Raw genomic sequence first — 6000 nt, forward strand, 5'->3', positions numbered from 1 at the left:
TCTACGTTAACGTTAAATAGCTTTTTCCTTAATACTAATTGTCTTTCTCGAGTAAAAATATTTAATCGTTATTTTTAATAATTTATACATAATCATCAACGCGCACATTAATATGACAAATATGATGACCGATAAGACTGCTATTACGTCTATATCGTACCTTTTGTACCAAGGATCATGTTTGATACTGGTGTAAAGATGAGAAACGTCCCTGTGACGAATCACGTACTCGATCCACCAAATTACATACTTCAGCATGTCGTAAGGCTTATCATCGTTCAATGCCTTAACATCGAGCATTCTCTTTTTGTATCTGAAAAGGACGGACAAAAGTTGATGCATCTCGGAAATACGTGAAAGCGGTATTCCGCAATTGTACTTTAACTTTGGTCACGAGAGATTCTTAACCAGTTCACTAGTGAGTCGAAATCAACGTTTTGTGCCAAAACTCGTAAGAGCGAATAATGTCGTATTTTATATGTAAGCCAAAACTCGTAAGAGCGAATAATGTCGTATTTTATATGTAAGCTTACCTATAAAAGGTTTTTTCAGTTACTGATTATAAATCCGAAGTCGAAATTTTTAAATTTTAAATGGCAGATCCAATATGGCGACTTCAAATGGCTAACTTTGATATGATATTATGGATATATATCAAACTCGGCATATGCATGTTTTATCGGTCATAAATAACAAATGCAGAGTCGAAATTAAAAAAAGTAAAATGGCGGATCCAACATGGCGGCTTAAAGTGGCTAACTCTATTATTCTAATATGAAAATGTATTATATACTCAATATGATTTTTCGCAGATAGCGGATTAGTTCAAGACATTCAAACTTTATTTTATTTTGACTATGCACTTAAGACTGGTATATTTGTTCTGTACGGCTACAAAAAATAAAAAAGTAAAAAAACAAAAAAATTGAAATAAAAAAAATAAAAAATATATAAAAATAGAGTGTAAAATTCTATCGTAGCTTCCATGTGACGCATCCTGGGGTCGTGACATTTCTCCAGCTAATACATAGGTAAAAATATACAGGATATCCCGGAAGGAAAGGTCAATATTTCGTGGGGGTATGGAATGGGGGTATGGAATGAGGTAATACAAGGTAAAAGTGTTATATAAACATGATGTCGTTTATTACTGGTTTTCGAGATACAGCTATGTTAAATTACGTCGGAATTGTCTAATATGAGTTGAAGTTTACTGCAATTACATTATAATACATCTATCATAACAAATTTTCGAATATTTCGCCCCGTACTTCGATACATTTGTCACATCTTATGAGAACGTGGCGGGTTGCGCACCGGAGGGCATCTTCACGGCCCCTAATTTGGTCAACAGCGGTTATTACACGTGCAATAAGTTCACCCTGTGTATTCATTTTAGTTTTATATACCTCGCACTTTAACCAACCCCACAAGCAGAAATCCAAGGGAGTTAGGTCGGGTGATCTTGGTGGCCATTGCACTGTTCCACCGCGACCGATCCAGCGATGTGGAAACACTGCATTTAAGTGTTCTCTCACAAGATATGTATTATGAGGAGATGCTCCGTCGTGCTGAAAATACATTGTTCTTCGTGTAGTCAGAGAAATATCTTCTAGTTGTTGTGGAAGCGTATTTTATAAAAAGTCGAGGTAACTCTATCCTGTCATACGATTTTGTAAAATAACGGGACCAATCAGCATTCCATCAAGCATGCCACACCATACGTTGACGGAGAAACGAACTTGGAAATTCTGTACAACAATGGCGTTAGGGTTATCTTGCGACCAACGATGGGTGTTACGCGTATTATTTATGCCATTACGCATAAATGTTGCCTCGTTAGTGAAAAGTATGACGGGAATCAATTCACGATAATTCTGTAGCCACTGGCAAAACTGTAGACGTGTGGCTCCATCTCTTTCATGGAGATTTTGTACTTGTTGTGGATGAAATGGGTACATATGTTGGTCATGCAGTATCCGCCAGATATGTGTCCAAGGAACACCAGTACGTACAGAGACCCTTCTTGTACTAGTTGTAGGGCTCCTTTGTACTATTTGAAGTACATTTTCTTCTTCTTCAACATTTCTCTCAACTCTACGTTCAGATGTAATGTGAGCACTGGGAAGTGTACCATTTTCACGTAAGCTGTTAAACACGTTTGAAAATACTCTTCGGTCTGGAATACGGCGCATCGGAAAACGACTATGATATTTTTCAACGGCTGCGCGAGCACTGCCATTACAATACCCATAAACATAAACCATATCTGCGTACTTTACATTAGAAAACACGTGCGGCATGTTTGCAGTGTGTCACAAACAGCAGGACAGATCACCAGGTGTGTTTCGCTAACCTTTCCAACTGATACATAGCCTGCAGCGCTCCGTTATGGTGAGGAATGAAATCCCAATGACGCGCCAACTTTAAATTCCGACGTGTAATTTAACATATCTCGGAAACTAGTAATAAACGACACCATGTTTATATAACATTTTTGCCTTATATTATCTCATTCTATACCCTCACGAAATATTGACCTTTCCTCCTGGGACACTCTGTATACAGGGTCCTCAAAAAGTCTGGGAACGCTAAAATATTTCGAAAAATATGAAAGATACAAAAAAATGTTTGATACAAAAGTTATAGGGCTTAAAAAGGTCTATTTAGTAGTTATATCAGTTTGACCATAGGTGGCGCTGCTAAGGTCATATGAAAGTCAACTTTGTCTTTTTAAACGGAACCCTCATTTCTTATTAGAAATTCTTATAGCTTATCTCGAGTGCTTTCCAAAACACTATAATGAGTCATTTTTTATTAAGTTCTTTCTAAGTTATGACGCTTGCAAGTTACAGTACCGTCGGCATTAGCATTACCCAAAATGTACCGTAGCGGAGGTTGCACGGTCGGATTTACACCTCGCACGCGCGCGCGTGTGTGTGTGTGTGTTACTATAGAGATCAGGACTTTACGGTTTGTTACTCCCGCATTTTAACCTCTTGACTGTGGATGACGTGTATAGCCACATGAAAAAGTCGTGCCACCAGTGTGGATGACGTGTATACACGCATCGAAGAAAAAAAATAGTAACACTATTGTTTTTTGCATACAGGTGGGTATCTACATGTTTTTGGAGTCGCTGAATCTGAATTTTAAATCAAAATTTCGAAATTCAAAATGGCGGATCCAACATGGCGAGTCAAAATTATAAAAATAATGGGATTTTTATGAAAGTGAGTAACTAAATGTTTTTGGGGTCACTGAATCCGAATTTGATATCAAAATTTCGAAATTCAAAATGACGGATCCAACATGGCGAGACAAAATTATAAAAATAATCGGATTTTTATGAAAGTGGGTATCTAAATGTTTTTGGGGTCGCTGAATCTGAATTTGATATCAAAATTTCGAAATTCAAAATGGCGGATCCAACATGGGGAGTCAAAATTGTAAAAATCATGAAAATCTGATTTTCAAAATTTAGATCTGCTATTTTATAATTTTAAAATTTTGATATCAAATTTGGATTCAGCGATCCCAAAAACATATAAATACCGACTTTCATTAAAATCTGATTATTTTCATAATTTTGACACACCATAGTCGACCCGCCATTTTGAATTTTGAAGTTTTAATATCAGATTCGGATTCAGCGACCCCAGAAACATATAGATACCCACTTTCATAAATATTCGATTATTTTCATAATTTTGATCCGCCATATAGGATCCGCCATTTTGAATTTCGGAATTTTAATATCAAATTTGGATTCAGCGACCCCAAAAACCCTTTTTATAAAAATATAAAGATAATTCGACATTTTTTCCAACACAAAAATGATACGACTAGTACATTTCTGCCTCCACAGTCAAGGGGTTAAGACTCCAAACCTTCTCCGTAGTGTGTGTGTGTGTGTATGTGTGTGTGTAGGTAACATTTTTCAAGCTATTGGTTTTTACTTTTTCAATTAATCAAATATCTTCCATTCAAAATGTCTTCCTCCTACTATTTGGCAATGAGCTAAATGTTCATAGAAACTATTGATCACATGGCTTATTTGTTCTAAAGTGATCAGAGATCCTTTAGCATCCTTCCTGCATTATTTGATTCTTCAGCTCTTCCAGATTACATGGTTTCGTCGCATAGGCCTTACTTTTGATGTGTCCCCAAGAGAAGACGTCATGAGGAGACAGATCAGGTGATCTAGCAGGTCACTCAATGGCACCTCTCTTACCTATCCATCGATTAGGAAAGGAACGGTTTAAAAATTCTCGAACTCGTGCCGCAAAATGAGGTCCTGCTCCATCTTGCTGGAACCAAATGTTTTGCATGTTTGCGTTAAATAAATTTTCAATTTCAGGTATCATATAATCTCGCAATAAATTTTCATATTTTTCAGCATTTAAATCACCATCTATGAAAAATAGGCCTACAATACCGCGATTACAGATCCCTGTCCAAACATTCAATATTTGTGGATATTGTGTGCGAAGATCACTCATCCAATGTAGATTTTTGTCACTCCAATATTTACAATTGTGGCGATTAGCAGCACCATTTATTTGAAATGTGGCTTCATCAGAAAAAATAACAAAATTCAAAAAGTTAGCATTATTATCACACCGATGCATCAGTTCTTCACAAAACTGAATTCTTCTATCAAAATCATCTTCCATAAGTTCTTGAGCGATAACAATTTTATACGGATAATATTTATGCTTTTTTAAAATGTTAGAAATGTTGCCTTCACTGATATCATGAGCTTGTGCTATTTTTGATATGGACAAATGAGGATTTTCCTGAAATGATTGGAGAACATCCAAAGTCTTATCATTAGTTGCGGATTTTGGCCTTCTACTACGAGATCGGTCCATAACTGTTCAGAAAAACGAGTCACTATTCTGCAAACGGTGGATTTAGAAATAGCATCGAGATCAGGATGTGTAACATTGAATAGATCAGCTATTTCTTGATATGATCTAATACGGTCACTTTATAGTATATCTGGTTAAAACGTGCTAGGATCAAGGACGAACTAAGAGTCTTTGTTATCTTTGTATGTTTATTAAGTATTGAGAGAAAGAGATAACCAGTGATGTGTCTACAATACATCTTCCTGAAGTAATAGGTTCAAGGCGATCTAGAGACTGAAATAGGAAGAGAAAGAGAGACGCAGTATGCGTCCTCACCACCTCACCCCGCAGGAGTTTATAGGCGAGCTTGAGGTTAAGAGAGAGAAGGAGGGACGTTAAGAATCGCTCTCACCACCTCACCCTGCAGGGGTTGTTCACAGGCGAATCTCAAGCGCCTAAGAGAGAGAGAAAGAGAGAGACGCAGTATGCGTCCTCTGCACTTCACTCCGCACGAGGGGTTCATACGCGAGCCAGAGGCTTAGAGAGAGAAAGAGAGAGACGCAACATGAGTCCTCACCACCTTACCCCGCAGGGGTTCACAGGCGAGCCTGAGGCTAAGAGAGAGAAAGAGAGACTCACCACCTCTTTCTTGTTGCGTAAGAAAATTATATTTGGCCGTGATTTTGTTGTAGTATGCGTTCCCTCTTTTAATCGGGATATCGAAAACACCTCCTGATTAGGAATCGTAATGATATAAAGGAAACGAGTAAACTTTGCCGAACAACGATCACCACTACGTAACAATGCTCGTCAATTGAGATAATTCCCTTAAACAGATGGATTGCAATGCGACACACAAAGACATGTGTCGACGCGGCCGAGCACGGACTACAACAACAACACGATCTTCTTTTTACTCGTCTCTCTATTGTTCTCACCATAGACATATATAGATAGACTGCGCGTCCCGTGAGAGGACTTGAAGACAACATTAAAGTGAGAGGAGCGATAGCTGAGTGAGTGTGCCTCTGTCGAACATGTGTCTTGGTGGGGCAAGCCGAAGAGGAGAATAGGAGGACAGTTGTACGAGCTGTACGAAGGTTATGGTTCATAAGTCAATTGACCTTGCTAGATTTAAACTCTGGTT

Source organism: Harpegnathos saltator, unplaced genomic scaffold, assembly GCF_003227715.2.
Source record: "Harpegnathos saltator strain DR-91 unplaced genomic scaffold, Hsal_v8.6 scaffold839, whole genome shotgun sequence".
NCBI lineage: Eukaryota > Metazoa > Arthropoda > Insecta > Hymenoptera > Formicidae > Harpegnathos > Harpegnathos saltator.